At 38.8% G+C, this 23,069-nt stretch overlaps 1 protein-coding gene and 1 non-coding gene across 7 annotated transcripts in view; both read right to left on the minus strand.

The window, feature by feature from the left end:
• GULP1 (GULP PTB domain containing engulfment adaptor 1) overlaps positions 1-23,069 on the minus strand; it is a 272,148-nt gene that overhangs the window by 187,344 nt on the left and 61,735 nt on the right. The gene's annotated exons all lie outside the window — the stretch shown is intronic.
• On the minus strand, positions 16,547-16,706 carry LOC116757276. Its single transcript, XR_004350922.1, has one exon. It is a non-coding gene; the product is annotated as a U1 spliceosomal RNA (small nuclear RNA).

The raw sequence follows: 23,069 nt of genomic DNA on the forward strand, positions 1-23,069 counted from the left end.
CACAAAGAAGAGTAGCCCCCACTCACAGCAAACAGGGAAAAGCCCGCACGCAGCAACAAAGACCCAACGCAGCCAAAATTAATTAATTAATTAATTTTAATAAAACAACCCTCTTTATTTTTAAAAAGTAAATGATTAAAGAGCAGTCTTTGAATGTTCTGAATCTATTATTATGAAGAAAGTAATAGTATTAGCCATGGCAGGTCACTCCTCTGGAGCACTCACGACTAGATAAAACTGGGCAAACCAGTCTTCATCTCTTTGCTATGCATGAAAGCATTTAAAATCAAATCAGTACAGTACATTCTTTTAGGCAATGAACACTTCATTTAATATCGACAAAGATATTACCAAGAGCACATCCTCTTAATGTTTTACTGTAATGACTCAACAGCAAAAGAGGTGAAATTACAGAAACAAAAAACTTCCAATTTCATAGATTGAGGCAAAGAGGAAACAATGAGCAAGGTACCTGTTTAAAAGATTTACCTGTCTCCAAAATATGACTGAAAGCTAGTTCTCTAATTTATAATAATCAGACTATGATGTTATAAAGATGTTCTTTCCTCATGTCCTCCCCAGTTTTATTCATCCAATGAACATTTATTAAATACCTGCTCAGTGCTCTGCACTCGGGATACAGATGAAGAAGTGGAGCTTTGAAGGTAGTAGAGGAATCAGACATGTAAGTATATTATAACTTGTTATTATAAAAGCAAAAATAGATGTCATCTTATTAGGAGCTTGCATCTAACTTAATTTCTAAATAGCAATCTATTTAAACTAGGTGAGCCACTGATGATGATTAATCTTTTAGGTTCTTCTAACTTTTCGAAATGTTTTCACTGGTATAACATTTTATTTTCAAAATAACCCTGCCCATATGTAGGGCTGTGTTTCCTTATTTTTCCAAAAAGAAAATCAATACAGTCAATATTGAGAGATGAATTACAAGCATCAGAACCAAGACACCCCAACTCAGCAATTCTACTTTCTATTCACGACTAGAGGATAACACATCTAGTTTGCAAGCTAAAATCCTGTGTACTAATTGTCATTTTATTTCACACATTTTTGGTGAACTCTAAATTTTTATTGATAATACTGGAAAAGAAAATCCCTCACCCATTGTAGTTAAAGCATGCTTTTGTGAGAAAATTATTCTAAGCTATGAATTGCTTATTATCAATGAAATAATGATGAAATTTATTTTTTGTCTATTAGAACCTAACAAGAAGACCTTTCACAGAAGAAAACAAGACAGTGTGAAGTCTGAAAGAATATACCAGGTGCTTGTACACAATGAAAATTGCTGCCTAATCAAGGAAACCATACTTTTCAAACTATTTACATCTTGCCAGTTGGATTATAAGTACAGCAATCACAGGCTTACCGTCTATCTGAATTAGATAAAAACTGCATCACTTTCTTTGTGCTTGGTACATAGTACATGCTCAATAGATACATGGGAAAGATTTGGGGGAGAAACAGCCAAAAGACTGCTAGAAGAGAGAAAAGTCTTATGAATAGGTTATCAAGTTCCACCTTAACAAAAATCAAACAAATAAAGAAACTAACGATAATAAAACCACACACACACACACACACACACACACACACACACACACACAGAGTTAACCAGAAGCAACACATACATTTAAAAGCATTTAGGGCTTCCGGGAAGATGGCGGAAGAGTAAGACGGGGAGATCGCCTTACTCCCCACAGATACACCAGAAATACATCTACACGTGGAACAACTCCTACAGAACACCTACTGAACGCTGGCAGAAGACCTCAGACCTCCCAAAAGACAAGAACCGCCCCCCCCCCCCCCCCCCACGTACCTGGGTAGGGCAAAAGAAAAAAGAATAAACAGAGACAAAAGGATAGGGACAGGACCTGCACCAGTGGGAGGGAGCTGTGAAGGAGGAAAAGTCTCCATACACTAGGAAGCCCCTTCGCGCACGGAGACTGCGCGTGGCGGAGCGGGAAAGCTTCAGGGCCGCAGAGGAGAGCACAGAAATAGGGGTGCGGAGGGCAAAGCGGAGAAATTCCCGCACAGAGGATCAGGGCCGACCGGCACTCACCAGCCCGAGAGGCTTGTCTGCTCCCCCACCGGGGCGGGCGGGGCTGGGAGCTGAGGCTCGGGCTTCGGTCGGAGCGCCGGGAGAGGACTGGGGTTGGCGGTGTGAACACAGCTTGCAGGGGGTTAGTGCGCCACGGCTAGCTGGGAGGGAGTCCGGAGAAAAGTCTGGACCTGCCGAAGAGGCAAGAGACATTTTCTTCCCTCTTTGTTTCCTGGTGCGCCAGGAGAGGCGATTAAGAACGCTGCTTAAAGGAGCTCCAGAGACGGGCGCGAGCCACGGCTAAAAGTGCAGACCCCAGAGACAGACATGAGACGCTAAGGCCGCTGCTGCCGCCAACAAGAAGCCTGTGTGCGAGCACAGGTCACTATCCACATCCCCCTTCCGGGGAGCCTGTGCAGCCCGCCACTGCCAAAGTCCCGGGATCCAGGGGCACCTCCCCCGGGAGAACGCACGGCGCACCTCAGGCTGGTGCAACGTCACGCCGGCCTCTGACTCCGCAGGCCCGCCCCGCACTCCGTGCCCCTCCCTCCCCCCGGCCTGAGTGAGCCAGAGCCCCCAAATCAGCAGCTCCTTTAACCCCGTCGTGTCTGAGCAAAGAACAGACGCCCTCCAGCAACCTACACGCAGAGGCAGGGCCAAATCCAAAGCTGAGCCCCTGGGAGCTGTGAGAACAAAGAAGAGAAAGGGAAATCTCTCGCAGCAGCCTCAGGAGCAGCGGATTAAAGCTCCCCAACCAACTTGATGTCTGTGGAATACATGAATAGACAATGAATCATCCCAAATTAAGGAGGTGGACTTTGAGAGCAAGATTTATGACTTTTTTCCCTCTTCCTCTTTTTGTGAGTGTGTATGTGTATGCTTCTGTGTGAGATTTTGTCTGTATAACTTTGCTTCCACCATTTGTCCTAGGGTTCTATCCGTCCGTTTTTTGGTTTCTTTGTTTTTTTTTTAATTTTTTTCTTAATATTTTTTATTTCAATAACTTTATTTTATTTTACTTTATCTTCTTTCTTTCTTTCTTTCCTTCTTTCCTTCCTTCCTTCCTTCCTTCCTTCCCTCCTTTACACAACAAATCATCCCAAATTGAGGAGGTGAACTTTGAGAGCAAGATTCATGATTTTTTCCCCTTTTCCTCTTTTTGTGAGTGTGTATGCGTATGCTTCTGTGTGAAATTATGTCTGTAGAGCTTTGCTTCCACCATTTGTCCTAGTGTTCTATCCGACCATTCTTTTTATTATTTAAAAAATTTTTTTTCTCTTAATAATTATTTTTTTATTTTAATAACTTTATTATATTTTATCTTCTTTCTTTCTTTTTTTCCTTCCTTCCCTCCTTCCTTCCTCCCTCCCTCCCTCCTTTCTTTCTTTCTAATTCTACTAATTCTTTCTTTCTGCTTCTTCTCCCTTTTATTCTGAGCCATGTGCATGAAAGGCTGTTGGTGCTGCAGCCAGGAGTCAGTGCTGTGCCTCTGAGGTGGGAGAGCCAACTTCAGGACACTGGTCCACAAGACACCTCCCAGCTCCACATAATATCAAACGGCGAAAATCACCCAGAGATCTCCATCTCAACAACAGCACCCAGCTTCACTCAACGACCAGCAAGCTACACTGCTGGACATCCTATGCCAAATAACTAGCAAGACAGGAACACAACCCCACCCATTAGCAGAAAGGCTGCCTAAAAATCCTAATAAGTCCACAGACACCCCAAAACACACCACCAGACATGGACCTGCCCACCAGAAAGACAAGATCCAGCCTCATCCACAAGAACACAGGCAGTACTCCCCTCCACCAGGAAGCCTACACAACCCACTGAACCAACCTTAGCCACTGGGGACAGACACCAAAAGCAACAGGAACTATGAACCTGCAGCCTGCAAAAAGGAGACCGCAAACACAGTAAGATAAGCAAAATGAGAAGACAGAAAAACACACAGCAGACGAAGAAGGAAGATAAAAACCCACCAGACCTAACAAATGAAGAGGAAATAGGCAGTCTACCTGAAAAAGAATTCAGAATGATAGTAAACATGATCCAAACTCTTGGAAAGAGAATAGACAAAATGCAAGAAACATTTAACAAGGACCTAGAAGAACTAAAGATGAAACAAACAACGATGAACAACACAATAAATGAAATTAAAAATACTCTAGATGGGATCAATAGCAGAATAACTAAGGCAGAAGAATGGATAAGTGACCTGGAAGATAAAATAGTGGAAATAACTACTGTAGAGCAGAATAAAGAAAAAAAAATGAAAGGAACTGAGGACAGTCTCAGAGACCTCTGGGACAACATAAAACGCACCAACATTCAAATTATAGGGGTTCCAGAAGAAGAAGAGAAAAAGAAAGGGACTGAGAAAATATTTGAAGAGATTATAGTTGAAAACTTCCCTAATATGGGAAAGGAAATAGTTAATCAAGTCCAGGAAGCACAGAGAGTCCCATACAGGATAAATCCAAGGAGAAATACTCCAAGAGACATATTAATCAAACTGTCAAAACTTAAATACAAAGAAAACATATTAAAAGCAGCAAGGGAAAAACAACAAATAACACACAAGGGAATCCCCATAAAGTTAACAGCTGATCGTTCAGCAGAAACTGTGCAAGCCAGAAGGGACTGGCAGGACATATTTAAAGTGATGAAGGAGAAAAACCTGCAACCAAGATTACTCTACCCAGCAAGGATCTCATTCAGATTTGATGGAGAAATTAAAACCTTTACAGACAAGCAAAAGCTGAGAGAGTTCAGCACCACCAAACCAGCTTTACTACAACTGCTAAAGGAACTTCTCTAGGCAAGAAACACAAGAGAAGGAAAAGACCTACAATAACGAACCCAAAACAATTAAGAAAATGGGAATAGGAACATACATATCGATAATTACCTTAAATGTAAATGGACTAAATGCTCCCACCAAAAGACACAGATTGGCTGAATGGATACAAAAACAAGACCCATATATTTGCTGTCGACAAGAGACTCACTACAGACCTAGAGACACATACAGACTGAAAGTAAGGGGATGGAAAAAGATATTCCATGCAAATGGAAACCAAAAGAAAGCTGGAGTAGCATTTCTCATATCAGACAAAATAGACTTTAAAATAAAGACTATTAGAAGAGACAAAGAAGGACACTACATCATGGATCAAGGGATCGATCCAAGAAGAAGATATAACAATTGTAAATATTTATGCACCCAACATAGGAGCACCTCAATACATAAGGCAAATACTAACAGCCATAAAAGGGGAAATCAACGGTAACACATTCATAGTTGGGGACTTTAACACCCTACTTTAACCAATGGACAGATCATCCAAAATGAAAATAAATAAGGAAACACAAGCTTTAAGTGATACATTAAACAAGATGGACTTAATTGATACTTATAGGACATTCCATCCAAAATCAAAAGAATACACATTTTGCTCAAGTGCTCGTGGAACATTCTCCAGGATAGATCATATCTTGGGTCACAAACCAAGCCTTGGTAAATTTAAGTAAATTGAAATTGTATCAAGTATCTTTTCCGACCACAACACTATGAGACTAGATATCAATTACAGGAAAAGATCTGTGAAAAATACAAACACATGGAGGCTAAACAATACACTACTTAATAACCAAGTGATCACTGAAGAAATCAAAGAGGAAATCAAAAAATACCTAGAAACAAATGACAATGGAGACACGATGACCCAAAATCTATGGGATGAAGCAAAAGCATTTCTAAGAGGGAAGTTTATAGCAATACAATCCTACCTTAAGAAAGAGGAAACATCTCGAATAAACAACCTAACCTTGCACCTGAAGCAATTAGAGAAAGAAGAACAAAAGAACCGCAAAGTTAGCAGAAGGAAAGAAATCATAAAAATCAAATCAGAAATAAATGAAAAAGAAATGAAGGAAACAATAGCAAAGGTCAATAATACTAAAAGCTGGTTCTTTGAGAATATAAACAAAATTGATACACCATTAGCCAGACTCATCAAGAAAAAAAGGGAGAGGACTCAAATCAATAGAATTAGAAATGAAAAAGGAGAAGTAACAACTGACACTGCAGAAATACAAAAGATCATGAGAGATTACTACAAGCAACTCTATGCCAAAAAAATGGACAATCTGGAAGAAATGGACAAATTCTTAGAAATGCACAACCTTCCAAGACAGAATCAGGAAGAAATAGAAAATATGAACAGACCAATCACAAGCACTGAAATTGAAACTGTGATTAAAAATATTCCAACAAACAAAAGCCCAGGACCATATGGCTTCACAGGCAAATTCTATCAAACATTTAGAGAAGAGCTAACACCTATCCTTCTCAAACTCTTCCAAAATATAGCAGAGGGAGGAACACTCCCAAACTCATTCTAAAAGGCCACCATCACCCTGATACCAAAACCAGACAAGGATGTCACAAAGAAAGAAAACTACAGGCCAATATCACTGAGGAACATAGATGCAAAAATCCTCAACAAAATACTAGCAAACAGAATCCAATAGCACATTAAAAGGATCATACACCATGATCAAGTGGGGTTTATTCCAGGAATGCAAGGATTCTTCAATACACTCAAATCAATCAACATGATACACCATATTAACAAATTGAAGGCGAAGAACCATATGATCATCTCAATAGATACAGAGAAAGCTTTCGACAAAATTCAACACCGATTTATGATAAAAACCCTGCAGAAAGTAGGCATAGAGGGAAATTTCCTCAACATAATAAAGGTCATATATGACAAACCCACAGCAACATCGTCCTCAACGGTGAAAAACTGAAAGCATTTCCACTAAGATCAGGAACAAGACAAGGTTGCCCACTCTCACCACTCTTATTCAACATAGTTTTGGAAGTTTTAGCCACAGCAATCAGAGAAGAAAAAGAAATAAAAGGAATCCAAATTGTAAAAGAAGTAAAGCTGTCACTGTTTGCAGATGACATGATACTATACATAGAGAATCCTAAAGATGCTACCAGAAAACTACTAGAGCTAATCAATGAATTTGGTAAAGTAGCAGGATACAAAATTAATGCACAGAAATCTCTGGCATTCCTATACACTAATGATGAACAATCTGAAAGTGAAATCAAGAAAACACTCCCATTTACCATTGCAACAAAAAGAATAAAATATCTAGGAATAAACCTACCTAAGGAGACAAAAGACCTGTATGCAGAAAATTATAAGACACTGATGAAAGAAATTAAAGAAGATACAAATAGATGGAGAGATATACCATGTTCTCGAATTGGAAGAATCAACATTGTGCAAATGACTCTACTACCTAAAGCAATCTACAGATTCAATGCAATCCCTATCAAACTACCACTGGCATTTTTCACAGAACTAGAACAAAAAATTTCACAATTTGTATGGAAACACAAAAGACCCCGAATAGCCAAAGCAATCTTGAGAACGAAAAACGGAGCTGGAGGAATCAGACTCCCTGACTTCAGACTATACTACAAAGCAACAGTAATCAAGGCAGTATGGTACTGGCACAAAAACAGAAAGATAGCTCAATGGAACAGGATAGAAAGTCCAGAGATAAACCCACGCACATATGGTCACCTTATCTTTGATAAAGGAGGCAGGAATGTACAATGGAGAAAGGACAGCCTCTTCAATACGTGGTGCTGGGAAAACTGGACAGGTACATGTAAAAGTATGAGATTAGATCACTCCCTAACACCATACACAAAAATAAGCTCAAAATGGATTAAAGACCTAAATGTAAGGCCAGAAACTATAAAACTCTTAGAGGAAAACATAGGCAGAACACTCTATGACATAAATCACAGCAAGATCCTTTTGACCCACCTCCTAGAGAAATGGAAATAAAAACAAAAATAAACAAATGGAACCTAATGAAACTTCAAAGCTTTTGCACAGCAAAGGAGACCATAAACAAGACCAAAAGACAACCCTCAGAATGGGAGAAAGTGTTTGCAAATGAGGCAACTGACAAAGGATTAATCTCCAAAATATATAAGCAGCTCATGCAGCTCAATAACAAAAAAACAAACAACCCAATCCAAAAATGGGCAGAAGACCTAAATAGATATTTCTCCAAAGAAGATATACAGAATGCCAACAAACACATGAAAGAATGCTCAACATCATTAATCATTAGAGAAATGCAAATCAAAACTACAATGAGATATCATCTCACACCAGTCAGAATGGCCATCATCAAAAAATCTAGAAACAATAAATGCTGGAGAGGGTGTGGAGAAAAGGGAACCCTCTTGCACTGTTGGTGGGAATGTAAATTGATACAGCCACTGTGGAGAACAGTATGGAGGTTCCTTAAAAAACTACAAATGGAACTACCATATGACCCAGCAATCCCACTACTGGGCATATACCCTGAGAAAACCATAATTCAAAAAGAGTCATGTACCAAAATGTTCATTGCAGCTCTTATTTACAATAGCCCGGAGATGGAAACAACCTAAGTGGCCATCATCAGATGAATGGATAAAGAAGATGTGGCACATATATACAATGGAATATTACTCAGCTGTAAAAAGAAACGAAATTGAGCTATTTGTAATGAGGTGGATAGACCTAGAGTCTGTCATACAGAGTGAAGTAAGTCAGAAAGAGAAAGACAAATACCGTATGCTAAAACATATATGGAATCTAAAAAAAAAAAATTGGTCATGAAGAGCCTAGGGGCAAGATGGGAATAAAGATGCAGACCTACTAGAGAATGGACTTGAGGATATGGGGAGGGGGAAGGGTAAGCTGTGACAAAGCGAGAGAGAGGCATGGACATATATACACTACCAAATGTATGGTAGATAGCTTGTGGGAAGCAGCCGCATAGCACAGGGAGATCAGCTTGGTGCTTTGTGACCGCCTGGAGGGGTGGGATTGGGAGGGTGGGAGGGAGGGAGACTCAAGAGGGAAGAGAGATGGGAACATATGTATATGTATAACTGATTCACTTTGTTATAAAGCAGAAACTAACACACCATTGTAAAGCAATTATACTCCAATAAAGATGGGGGAAAAAAAAGCATTTAAAGACAACCTCCTCTCACATTTTTAAAATTCTGACTCTCCTTCTTTTTTTTTTTTTAACATCTTTATTGGAGTATAATTGCTTTACAATGATGTGTTAGTTTCTGCTTTATAACAAAGTGAATCAGCTTTACATATACGTATATCCCTATACCTCTTCCCTCTTGCATCTCCCCCACTCCTACCCTCCCTATCCCACCCCTCTAGGTGGTCACAAAGCACGGAGCTGATCTCCCTGTGCTATGCGGCTGCTTCCCACTAACTATCAGTTTTACATTTGGTAGTTTATATATGTACATGCCACTCAATGGAATATTACTCAGCCATAAAAATAAACGAAATTGAGTTATCTGTAGTGACTCTGCTTTTTGCCAGTGTTACCTGTGTACTATTTGAGTATCTGCTCAGGGACTTTATCCGAGATAGAGACAACACTCTGAGATGCAATCTTTATCACTTTTTAAAACTGAAAGGGCCTTACCTACTTACAGATGTCTCCATTATCAAATAAGTTTAACTCCCTTTAGAAGCTGTTTATATATTTTTAAGCCCCACCTATGGGTTGAAATAACCCATAAAGTAGTAAATGAAAATTAAGTTTGAAAGAAAAATTTGTGAATTAAATGAGGGTGATAAATAAAATATGCAATGAGAGTCAAGGAAGGCCTCTAAAACTAAGTGAGGAACAATTATTTCTCATTTATTGATTGTTTCATCAAGGCCAAAATACATGGAGGGCCAAGGATGAGCAGGTCACTGGGCTAGTGTTTCAGGTTCTCTAACCACTGCACTCCTTGTGCCAAAGTAATTTCTCACTATATGCAAACTGGCCATCTGTTTCTCCCAAAATGCCTGCCGTGCCAATAAATCCCATCTATAAGGGTCCTGCCCTCATCCTCCTGCTAAGAGATTAACCTGCCAGGAAGCACTTGGCATAACCCTTCGCCTCTGAGGTGACTAGAGTGAGCACCTGAGCTAAGACTACATCATCTAAGGCTTAAGCGGGGACCTTGTGCAAAAGCTCCACCTAAACAAAGTAACAGTGGGTTACCTGAACCAAGGACATGTTCTAGATTCTGAACTCTGACATGGAAGAGAATCAGACTATTTGGGGCAGAAAAATAAGACGCAGGGAGAAAATGCTTAACAGATGTTCTGAGGCAGTAGAAATCATGAAGAATAACTACTATAAGTGATCAGAAACTGAGTCAGAAGAAAGAGAAATATAAAGAGAGAGGATGCTGGTAGCAGCAGGAAAAGCAGAGGGAAGGGAGCTACATCATTCCAGTGGCAGAGAATCAACTCTGTCACTAGGGGGCAGAGAGGCAATCAGCTCAGAGCTGTACTGGTTACTTCCCATTTCTGAATCTCAATCCACCTTCCCTGGGTTCCCTTAAAGGCTAAACACATGTCTGGGACGCCTGTCTTTTTCATTCCTAAATATAACCTTACTGAAGTAACCTGAGTGAGCCCTTTTCCTCGCATCAAAAGAAACTAACATCATCTCTTCTGTCTGGGCTCAACAGTCACCTAAGGAATCAGTCTTAAAACCACAAATGAACAAAACTTCACCATATATAACATTGTAAAAATAATAGAAAAAAAAAATGGTATCAAATTAATACATTCTCAAAGAATTATAGTAATCCAATGAAAAGGAAAAAAAGCCACACAAATTTATACAGCTCAAATCACTGAAAAAAGTGTACTCTCCAAAAAAGAAAATATGCTCTACATCTTGTAGACATCTGTTCTCCTACAGCTAATTCAAAAGCAAAAACAAACAAATCTGTGCTGATTTTTCTCATTCTTTATAAGAACAATAAAGCAAACACAATTTCTCTACAGCTTCTGTATTTCTTTTGCTATGTGTAAAACATTTTTTTAACTCAAGGCTTAGACTATATCAATATAGTAAAAAATATAATACATTCTTTTCAATTTTACAGGCCTCCCAACACCAGGTAGTCCATACATTTTTTTCCTAGCTTATCCTTATTTATATATTAGATTTTATTTTCCTATATTATAAAATATTAGGTACAGAATTTTTACCATACTTAAAAATGATATCCTGCAGGGGGGAAGAAGGAAGGAGGATGAGATAAAGGGAAAGAGAGGGTCAAAAGGGAGAAGAAGAGAGGATAGGATGTAGAAAGGATGGAAAGGAGAAATGGAAGGATGCAATGGGGGGGATGGGGGGAGGAGAAGGGAGGCAAAGGACGAATGCTTACAGTGTGCCATGGAGCATCACCACATCCTTACCCCCAGGCTTCACTGCAGGTCCCCACCCACCCACTCTAGAGCCAAAGCACAGTAGGGAAGAGAGCAAATAGGCTTTTCCATTTCTCATTCATTGATGTTGGTCACTCATCTTACTGGCTGAAGGACATGCTGATTGTTCTGACTCACAGCCTCCTCCCTCCTAAGCCACCCACTCTGGTAAGAGGATACAGACACCCACGTTCCTAACTGTGTATCCCTTCTGTGGGCCTCGGTATATAACTGTTACTAACTTGGTACCTGTCTGAGTTTCTAGGATAATACTATACTTCTGTCACACCTCCAGAACTAAAACTTGATAAATAAATCCTACTCGATGACATGGGCTGACCTAGAACTCAAAAAAAAACCTGTGAAAGCCCAGGATATATATGTATTAAATGCCATCTGATTCTCCATGGCTGTGTCAGACCCATAAGTCAATGCTCCCTGTTGCTTCATCCTGAACTCCTGGAACTAATCTATTTTCTCAAAAGCGGCTGGAGGTAGTCTAAGGTAACTTTGGACACAATGGCTCTGTCCACCCACTGGAACTCAACTGTCTGCCCTATGGCTAAGGCAACTTCCCCAGCCCGTGCCCTCTTCTTTATCCCTTCCGTCAGTTCACACAGAGACAGACAAATGCTGAGATAAGAGAAAAACTGGAATCATTGCTCCAGTAACTAAAATTCATTCATTTAACCAATACTTATTGAGCGTTAGGGATATGTCCAGACGGTAGAGATATAATGATGAACAAGACAGATTCTCTGCCCTCAAGTAACTTATGTTCTGTTTATCTACATATATAAACCAAAATCTAAGGACATACAAAGGTAAAATCATTGTCTGTTTTTTACTACAACAAATAAAAATATGTGAGCTCTCTTCTTGGAGACAGACCACTCCAAATGAGTTCGGCTTCATTAGAACATGGATGCAGATGCTGAGGGCCTAGTACCATGAACCTGGTACTCCGAACATGCTGCTTGGGATGTAAAATCTTCACTTTCCTCTGTGAATTCTCTCCACAGGCATCTCTGTACCAATAAGTTACCCTGGTAATCCTGGGAATCTGAAACTGTTCTCAGTGGGCACTTCCCATCCATGTAACAGGACTGCAAACTCCCACGAAGAAAGCCAACAGGAATTTCTCTGGTATTTGCCAGCACAGCATTGCGAAAGGGCTTCTGACTACTTGAGCACCATTGGCAGGATGATCGGATAGGAAACAACAAGGACTTATTTATTTATTTAACTATAGCAAATGATTCTTTTGAGCAACACAGAGGGAGGTAGGCTAGTTCTAAATAAGAGAGATGATAAAGTAGCCATAGCATACATTAAAACCACTGCATGTAAATTGAAGATTTTTAATATACCTTTTGTAAAACTGCAAACACAATCTATTACAAGCAATATTACACAAGCATATGAAGTATAACTAGCAAGACCATTGCCACTGGTCAGCTCCCAAAGGTGTCACAAATTAGGTAAGTTGAAATAAGCCCTTATCTTCATGATTGTCAAAGCTGCTCTGCTCCCAAATTCTTCAACTAGGAAAATGTTGCCAGCTCTCAAGTTACATATTTCTCCCCTTTACTCAACTCCCTATAGCCTGTCACCATGTCTTTTCCATTTAACTTTCAAAAGAGCTCTAGAATCTATTGCATCTTCTCCATTCCCTCTGCCCAACATTAATAACACTCTGTCTTGAATCGGACTAACTCTCCTTACCTATATGTTTCCCCCAGATCTTACTCTACCTTCTGGCAGCAATAGCTTGGAAATGCAAATCTTGATTCTGCCACCCACCGATTAACCATCCTTCAGTGCATCCTTGGAATCTGCAGGATAAATTTTACACTCCTCCATAATTTGGTCCCTGCAAACACTGCTAAACCCAACTCTCGTCAACCATTACTTGATGCATATCCATTGCTTTCAATAGTTCCTGTTCAATGGATTCAATTCCCTGAGTGACCACAAAGTTATTGCAAAGCATCTTCAAATCGACAGGTGCACCAAGTACCTTCTATAGACTAAAAATGTCACACACGAAGACATACTATAACTGTTCAAAGGTGTAAAAATGAACCCTTGAAAGTACCAAAGGAAAATAGATGTTATAACTCTGAATTCTCACAAGTGACAAAAATAATATTTTCCAGAAGAAAAAACAGGCAATGATGTTAATAGAAAAGATATTAAGAATTGGGAAGGAGATAATTTTTTTCAAAATTTAGTATTTCCATTGTTCCTGGGAAATGAAGAGTGGAAAGGTCTTTCCAGTCACTTAGACAGCTATATCTTCCACCTGTCTTTAAAATCCATGTTGTTTTTTTTTAATTAGACAGAACCCACCTCCTATTAAGCATCAGTTTCTTTTTCTGTACCTACTCTATTCCTTTAACTGGTTGGAAGTAAGTGGTGATAATTCTCCAGATGCTTCAATTGTCACATATTTGATAGAAAAAGCCACTGTGCACACCAAAGGAATCAAAGAATGTTCTACTCTCTTGGCCAGTTTTACCTAGCAATCTTCTAAATCAGATAATAGAGAAAGAAATACAGAGAAAGAATCCACACTCTGCAATGTTCAGAGGCTTGTGAAAGAAAGATAATCATTTAATATCTTGGCATAGGCTAGGAGGACTGTAGCTACTATTTCTGTGAAAGGCCTGGAGTCATCGATGAATGTAAATTTAAGACTTTAGAAGAACAAGCAACAAATTAACAGGCGTACTTGTAAGTCCCTCAGGCACTTAATAAGGGAATAAAATTCACATCTGTTCAGTGTCAAAAGGACATAAACCGTCCACTGTTTTGTTTATAAACATGTGCAGGTGAGTAAGTCATCATCAATTATACCACCTGCAGAAATAAGTCAGTTACATATGTAGAACAATGCTTTTCCTCTTTATATTATAAACGCTAAAAGGTTTTAAAATGTACAAATGCCTGGGCGCTATGCATTTCTAACTTAAATAGTATGAAATAAGGCTTAGGTATGTGTTTCTTGAAAATGACTGGAGAGAAAGGTGTCTGTGGCATAAAATAATAAGTGAATAAATGAAGGAGTGATTGACATAAATGAAGACACCTACTTCCTATCAAATACGTTTACAGAGCACATCATGTTTTGAATGCTGCATACAATATTTAGCACTTAATATCTAATGGCCAAGATATCTGTAATTGTCATCTGCTCAATATTACACAGTACAAACAGTTTAGAAAGGCAAAGAGCTTCAAATTACTAATTTGTTGGGGAAAATAATTAAGTTTTCAGGTTTATGTCACCATGAAAGAGGAGCTCTTTCCGTGATTGCATGGAATGGCAATAGCCTTCAAGTGTGTGGTAACTCATGATATATTAAAACCAAGACTGTTCTTTGGGCTACTTACTTTTCAGTTTTTATAACGATAATAAAATTAAATATCAACTTCCACAATAAAATTTCTAGAAGGCAGTTTGTGTCTTATTGCCCCGCCTCAAAATAAGCTGATCATATCTTCCTAACCTTCCAGAAACAGCAGCCAAATAGTTTCCACTCAGTCTCTTCCTCCAGCATCCCATCAGACAAGAGCACTGCCAAGTGTACAGAGATCAAGCACTGTGCACACCCTACCCAACCAAAGACCAAATGGCTCACCACTGACTTAGTCAACATTAACAATTAAATCAATCTTCCGGTTAAGAAATCAGAATAAAGGCTTCACAGGTGGAAGCAGCTCTTACAGCCAAAGGGCTTTCCACAATTTGACACATCCAAGATTTGGTGCCAGAAAAGGTGATGAAAACCTTGGAACGTTTCTAGCAGAGGAAATTTTCACTGCTTGAAATATCAGTGTTAAAAAAAAATGTAGAGTTGTTTACAGTGCTCAATCAGGATTCTTTAAAAGCTATGCTAAGTATAGACTTTTTGGGTTGGGATTGAAGAGCTTTCTGTTTGAAATTTATTAGCAGTTCAGAGTAGAAATGAAGCCTGTTTTGGTCAGAATACATTTTTTTTAGTCACGAGGGATACTTTATAAGATCATAACTAGAGAATCTGAGAATGAACTAGGTAAAATCATCAGCGTAAACCCGTGAGGCACTAACTACAGGATGTCAGTCAAAGAGAATTGAAGATCAAGAGGCAGCGGAGCTTATTTCCAAGGGGGAAACAAAATTCTCCGACATTGAAGAGTTCACATCTCGTTACAAAATGTTAACAAATCTTGATAATCAAGATATTTTTAGGGCTTCCCTGGTGGCGCAGTGGTTGAGAGTCCGCCTGCCTATGCAGTGGACACGGGTTCGTGCCCCGTTCCGGGAAGATCCCACATGCCGCGGAGCGGCTGGTCCCGTGAGCCATGGCCGCTGAGCCTGCGCGTCCGGAGCCTGTGCTCCGCAACGGGAGAGGCCACAACAGTGAGAGGCCCACGTACCACACACACACAAAAAAAGATATTTTTAAAGCAACTATAGTCATAAAATATGGAACCATCACAAAATAAACACTGAAAGCCTCTACACTTAGCTAGCCCCCAACATTTTTCCTACTCTATTTACTTACCTATTCTTTCCTTTCTGTGATAAGGACTCTGACACATCACCTTGCACAATTCCTAAAGCTTACCAATGTATAAGCAACATCTCAAATTGAGTTCACTTTTTTTTCTTCTTATTGAAGTACAGTTGATTTATAATGTTGTGCTAGTTTCAGGTGTACAGCAAAGCGATTCAGTTACACACACGTATTTTTTTTAAGATTCTTTTCCCTTATAGTTTATTACAAAATATTGAGTATAGTTCCCTGTGCTATACAGTAGGTCCTTGTTGGTTATCTATTTTTTATATGGTAGTGTGTATATGTTAATCCCAAACTCCTAATTTATCCTTCCCCCCACCCTTCCCCTTTGGTAGCCAGAAGTGTGTTTTCTATGCCTGTCTCTTTCTGTTTTGTAAATAAGTTCATTTGTACCTTTTTCTTTTGACTCCACATAAAAGTGATATCATATGATATTTGTCTTTGGCTTATTTCACTTAGTATGATAATCTCTAGGTCCATCTGTGTTGCTGCAAATGGCATTTTTCACTCTTTCTTATGGCTGAGAAATATTCCATTGCATATATATACCACTTTTTTTTCAGGGGAGAGCGTGAACACAGTCCCCCACTACCACAAACTATGCAGTCGAGTTTCACACCTTTGGGGAAATCACAGGGGTCAGCACACCCGCAGTGCAATGGATGAGCCTCACCCTGGGAAAACCACCTTTGTGATCACGGTATATACCACTTGCTTTATCCACTCATCTGTCGATGGACATTTGGGTTGCTTCCATGTCTTGGCTATTGTAAATAGTGCTGCAGTGAACACTGGGGTGCATGTATCTTTTCGAATTATAGTTTTCTCTGGATATATGCCCAGGAGTGGGATTGCAGGATCATACGGTAACTCTATTTTTAGTTTACTAAGGAACCTCCATACTGTTGTCCATAGTGACTGCACCAATGTATTGGGTTGGTCAAAAAGTTGGTTCAGGTTTTCCCGTAACCTCTTATGGAAAAACCCGAACAAATGTTTTGGCCAATCCAATATATTCCCACCAACAGTGTAGGAGGGTTCCTTTTTCTCCACACCCTCTCCAGTATTTATTATCTGTTGACTCTTTGATGATGGCCATTTGGATTGGAATGAGGTGACACCTCTTTGTAGTTTTGATTTGCATTTCTCTGATAATTAGAGATTGTGAGCATCTTTTCATGTGCCTGTTGGCCATTTGTATGTCTTCTTTGGAGAAATGTCTGTTTAGATCTTCTGCCCATTTTTTGATTGGGGTGTTTGTTTTTTTGATATTGAGTTGTACGATCTGTTTGTATATTTTGGAAATTAATCCATTGTTGGTCCTATCATTTGCAAATACAAGTCCTATAGTACTGTTAATGTCACGTGAAAAAACAAAGTATTTTCCTTCTAAAATTATAAGGAAAAAGAACAATCAACTATTTTAGGCCTGTCACCTCTCTTCAGGAAAATTAAAGTTAATACTAAATGGGCATCATTTTTTAATTCACCTGTCTCTTATATCCATAACTATTAAGCCATTTTTATTCACCACCACTTTTATTTAAAACAACATGACAGGGACTTCCCTGGTGGCACAGTGGTTAAGACTCCGCCTGCCAATGCAGGGGACACAGGTTCGATCCCTGGTTCGGGAAAACCCCACATGCCACGGAGCAACTCAGCCGGAGAGCCACAACTACTGAAGCCCACACGCCTAGAGCCCACGCTCTGCAACGAGAAGCCAACGCAATGAGAAGCACGTGCACCGCAAGGAAGCATAGCTCCTGCTTGCCGAAACTATAGAAAGCCCACACACAGCAGCAAAAACCCAATGCAGCCAAAATAAATAAATAAATTTATTTATTTAAAAAATATGACAACTTTTTCCATGAGACAAATTTGATCACAACCCAATTAAAGGTTTTGATTTTGCAGGTTGTAGAATCATGAAACAAACATAACAGGAAATTTATTTATTAACCTGCTAGAGGAGAATGCCATTCTAAAAATTTGGATTAGATCAATAGATAATTTGAGTTAGTAGATAATAGCTTACGTCAGTGTTTTCACTCATTTTAAGGACTGTTAAACATAATCACAGCACCATTTATTTCTCCTCCATAGCTTGTGAAGGGCTATGTTCTACTTTGGTAGAAATAGGACTGAATTGATGCCCTGCCATTAGGCCGTAGCGCTGCTAGGATTGCATCGATCTTCCTGTTTGTACTGTTTGTAACTATGGCCCCATCTTAAGTATTCCTAATTGAAAAACAAAGCCTCAGGAAACCGAAACTTAACCAGCCACTCTCGCTTCTGTAACTATGCTTGCTGAACTCCCTTTTGCAACCATCCAACCAATCAGACGGTGACTAGTGTCTTTGTTTAAAAGTTAACCAATCAGTGACTAGTGTCTTTGTTTAAAAGTTAACCAATCAATCAGTACTCCCCACCCCTGGAAAGCCCCGCAGAAGGTCCCGAGCTTGTTTGTACCTGTCTATAAAAGAGTTGTACTAAACTCCATCGGGACCTCTTAGCGTCACCGGCAACGAGTGCGCGGAGGTCCAGGTTCGAACCTGCAATAAATGACCCTTGCCGTTTGGCTTTGACTCTTGTCTCTGGTGGTCTTGTGGAGGGGTCTCGCGACCGTGGGCATTTCACTTGTATTAGGCTCACTCTGGAGCCTAATTAATTATCAGTGACTACAACTGTTTTGCTCACTGCTATATCTCCAACATTTGGTACAATGCCTGCCACATAATTGTAACTCAACACATACATGTTAAAAGAAAAAAAATAATGTTTAAAAATATATAAGGGGGCTTACCTGGTGGCGCAGTGGTTGAGAGTCTGCCTGCCAATGCAGGGGACACGGGTTTGTACCCCGGTCCGGGAGGATCCCACATGCCGCGGAGTGGCTAGGCCCGTGGGTCATGGCCGCTGAGCCTGCGCATCCGAAGCCTGTGCTCCGCAAAGGGAGAGGTCACCACAGTGAGACGCCCGCGTACCGCAAAAAAAAAAGTATATATATATATATATATATATATATATATATATATATATATATATATGGAAGTGAGAGCAGGGTAATAGATACTTTAAATTTTTATGTATTTCTTTGGCATCCAAATTCAATTTAAAGTGTTAAATTTATCCATAAAGAAAATTATCATTGATAAGCCTTCCAATACATCTTTGTAACTGTCCTGTAACTGTGTTGGCATTTTTTTAAAAATCAAAAAGAATTTGTAGTTCTCTTCTCAAAATAAAAAGACCTAAAGCCAAAAGAATATAGCTGAGTCCATTATCCACTATATAACTAAAATGCTAGACTGATCACTTTTTTTTTTTTTTTTTTTCCGGTACGGGGGCCTCTCACCGCTGTGGCCACTCCCGTTGCGGAGCACAGGCTCCGGACGCGCAGGCTCAGCGGCCATGGCTCACGGACCCAGCCGCTCCGCGGCATGTGGGATCCTCCCGGACCGGGACACAAACCCGTGTCCCCTGCATCGGCAGGCGTACTCTCAACCACTGCGCCACCAGGGAAGCCCCTGATCACTTATTTTTAAAGTGTATCAATCACTCAATGTTTTCTGATTAGAAATGGACGTCCAAAAGATGCTCAAGCATCACTAATCATCAGGAAATGCAAATCAATGAGATATCATCTCACACTTGTTAGAATGGCTAACAATGAGATATCATCTCACACTTGTTAGAATGACTATTAGTAAAATGACAAGCGATAACAAATGCTGGCAAGGATGTGGAGAAAAGGAAACCCTTGTGCACTATTGGTGGGAATATAAATTGGTCTAGCCACTATGGAAAACAGTATAGAGGGTCCTCAGAAAATTAAAGGAGCTACTATATGATCCAGCAATTCCACTTCTGGGTATTTATTTGAAGAAAATTAAAACTAAAACTGAAAAAGATATCTGCACCCCCATATTCATTGTAGCATTATTTACAACAGCCAAAATATGGAAACAACCTAAGTGTCCATCAACAGATGAATGGATAAGGAAAATGTTGCGTATATATTTTGCCATAGACAAAAATGAAATCTTGCCATTTGAGACAACTTAGTTGGACCTTGAGGGCATTATGCTAACTGAAATAACTGAGAAAGACAAATACCATATGATTTCACTTACATATGGAATCTAAAAGAGAAAAAAACAAGGCCGTAGATTACAGATAACAGACTGGTGGTTGCCAAACACAGAAGGTGGGCAGTGGGCAAAATGAATGAAGGGGATCAAAAGGTATAAACTTCCAGTTATAAAATAAATAAGTCACAGAGATGTACAGCACAGCAACTATAGTTAATAAAACTGTATTGCATATTTGAAAGTTGTGAAAAGAGTAGCTCTTAAAAGTTCTCAAGAAAAAAAATTCTGTAACTATGTATCGTGATGGATATTAACTAGACTTACTGTGGCAATCATTTCACTATGTATACAAATGCCAAACCTTTATGTTGTGCACTTGAAACTAATTTGATTTTCTATGTCAATTATACCTCATATTAAAAAAAAAATAAAACCTTACAGACGGAAAAAAAAGGCCAATGTTCATGATTTTAATCAAACAATGAACGTTACAAAGGATGCTATTAGAAACAAGCTTATTTTTCTTTACTTTTCTTCATGTAAAACACTGTGCAAGAAGTAAGCAGTCCTAAACTTTATAATGTGCAAATTCTATTTTAATGTTATTAAATGTCTCCTAAAATAGTTTTTTATTTCTATCATAATATGTAAGGAAAAAAATATCAGAAAAACAACCATGTAAGATATATATACATCCTTTTATTTGTTTGTGATTTTATAGCTTTTCTCCCATAACTTTGTTTTTAGGATCTTATGATTATTATTAAAAATAAACATATCCTTTCTATCCTTTTTCCAATCACCTCAAAAAATATTAACTATTATTCATTTACCCTAAATTTAATATTCAATAGAAAATAACTTATTAGGCAATCAGGTAAACTTAGTGGTTTAGTTTTTTTTTTTTTTTGCGGTACACGGGTCTCTCACTGTTGTGGTCTCTCCCGTTGCGAAGCACAGGCTCTGGACGCGCAGGCTCAGCGGCCATGGCTCACAGGCCCAGCCGCTCCGCGGCATGTGGCATCTTCCCGGACCGGGGCACGAACCTGTGTCCCCTGCATCGGCAGGCGGACTCTCAACCACTGCGCCACCAGGGAAGCCCCCCAATATTTCTTAATCTAGATTATTAATACTAAATATTTTTTTCAGTTTATCTCTTGCTTTAATAACGTAACTGTTTTCCTTCAGATATTTCTATTTCCTTTTCTTTCCTTTTACCACAATTTGCATAATGTTATCAAGAAATATTTGTCCTAAGCCACATCTTACAAAAGGAAAACATATACAGATACAATACTTGTTGGTGCCAAGTTGATTTGTCCTTTTGTTCGGTACTTCAAAGCACTAGCCTACCTAAAACACAACCCAAAAGTGTGATCTACCACCACTTTATGGTGGTGGTAGATCCCCCAAATAGATCCCAGTATACACATTGATGAAATGTATGTTTCTAATCTAGGACGTATAACATCTTCTTGGCTGATCTTACTGGGTAGACTTCACCTGCTTACCAATACACAGATCCTGATGAATAAAATTTATGAAGATACAAGGCAACAAAGAAGGTTTTGAATGTTGATAAAATGAAAAAGGATTTTCTCCATCTTCAGAACCATACTGCCAATAAACTAAACATGGTTAAAAGTGAAAAATTTTATTCAAATCATACAGTGTATCAGGGATTCATGTTTATATACATGAATGTAAGTTAATGGTATAAATATACAAAACTAAAGAGACCATGATTCATCAAATATATATATGTATATAAAAAAGTAATTTTACTTTTTTAAATGTTACATAACTATGTAGTAAGACCACACAGTATTAAAATGTATTCTAAGCACATGTATATGTATAGCTGATTCACTTTGTTATAAATCAGAAACTAACACACTATTGTAAAGCAATTATACCCCAATAAAGATGTTAAAAAAAAAAAAAATGTATTCTAAAGGCAAATTTTTAAAAACTTCATCACTTAAAGCAACTAATTGCTCTTTCCTGGTCTAGAAAGTTACTTATCTGAATCCCTGACAAGGTCTTCATTCTATTTTCTATTTTCTCTTAGTCTGAGAGGTTTTTTGGTGTCCACGTAGTTCACAGGCTACATGAACGTGTTCCAAAAAGTTCCTAGATGACCTAAAATTGCATGCAATATTAGGTGTTTTCATAGGTATTTTGAATATATTCTCAAAAGGGCCTATGATCCCAATATGTTAAGAATTGCCACTTAGCATTTATTGCTTCTTCAGTGCACAAGTTGATGTGAATTTGTGAGTGGTGTAAATAAACAACAAAGACACACACACACATACACACTGATTAGTAACATGGGTTAAAAGACTTTAGAAATATTTCACTTAGTTTCTAATTTAACATAGATAAATAAATACATGCAAATAAATTGTCAAGTACTGTGATAACAATACTAAAATACAAGAGTCACAGACAAGAATACCTTAGAGAATACCCTAATTTGCTTATTTGCCCTGCTGTGAAAATGGCCATGTCAATGCTTTACAAATACATTTGCTCAAAGACTGAGAGTTGTTCTTACTTTTTTTGTGGTACAACAAACATCTCATTGCTTAGTTGACTAGCTTGAGAGAACCAAACAAAAAACAAAGCATAAAGCACCTTTTGCAAAATCAAGTTTGACTGGGTAGTTTGACAAAGAAGAAACGGAGGGAGGGAGTAAAGGGAAAGGAAAAGAAAGAAAACGGGAGGAAAAGAAACAATATTTTTTCACCCATGTAAGTAAAATATAAAAATATCAATAAGACCTAATAATCCAAGTTTGGCATTTTCTCAGGTTTACAGAATGGATTTTTTCACTATTGAATTTTTAAACTGTGTTCTATTTGTACTTTTTTTTCCTTTGACGACATACTTGCCTATCCTATTTCTCCTCATCAGCCTTTTACATCAATTTTCTATTCAATCTTTTGGGGTGGGAGATGGTGGGAAGGGCTATCTGTCAAGCCTC

Source organism: Phocoena sinus, chromosome 7, assembly GCF_008692025.1.
Source record: "Phocoena sinus isolate mPhoSin1 chromosome 7, mPhoSin1.pri, whole genome shotgun sequence".
Lineage (NCBI taxonomy): Eukaryota > Metazoa > Chordata > Mammalia > Artiodactyla > Phocoenidae > Phocoena > Phocoena sinus.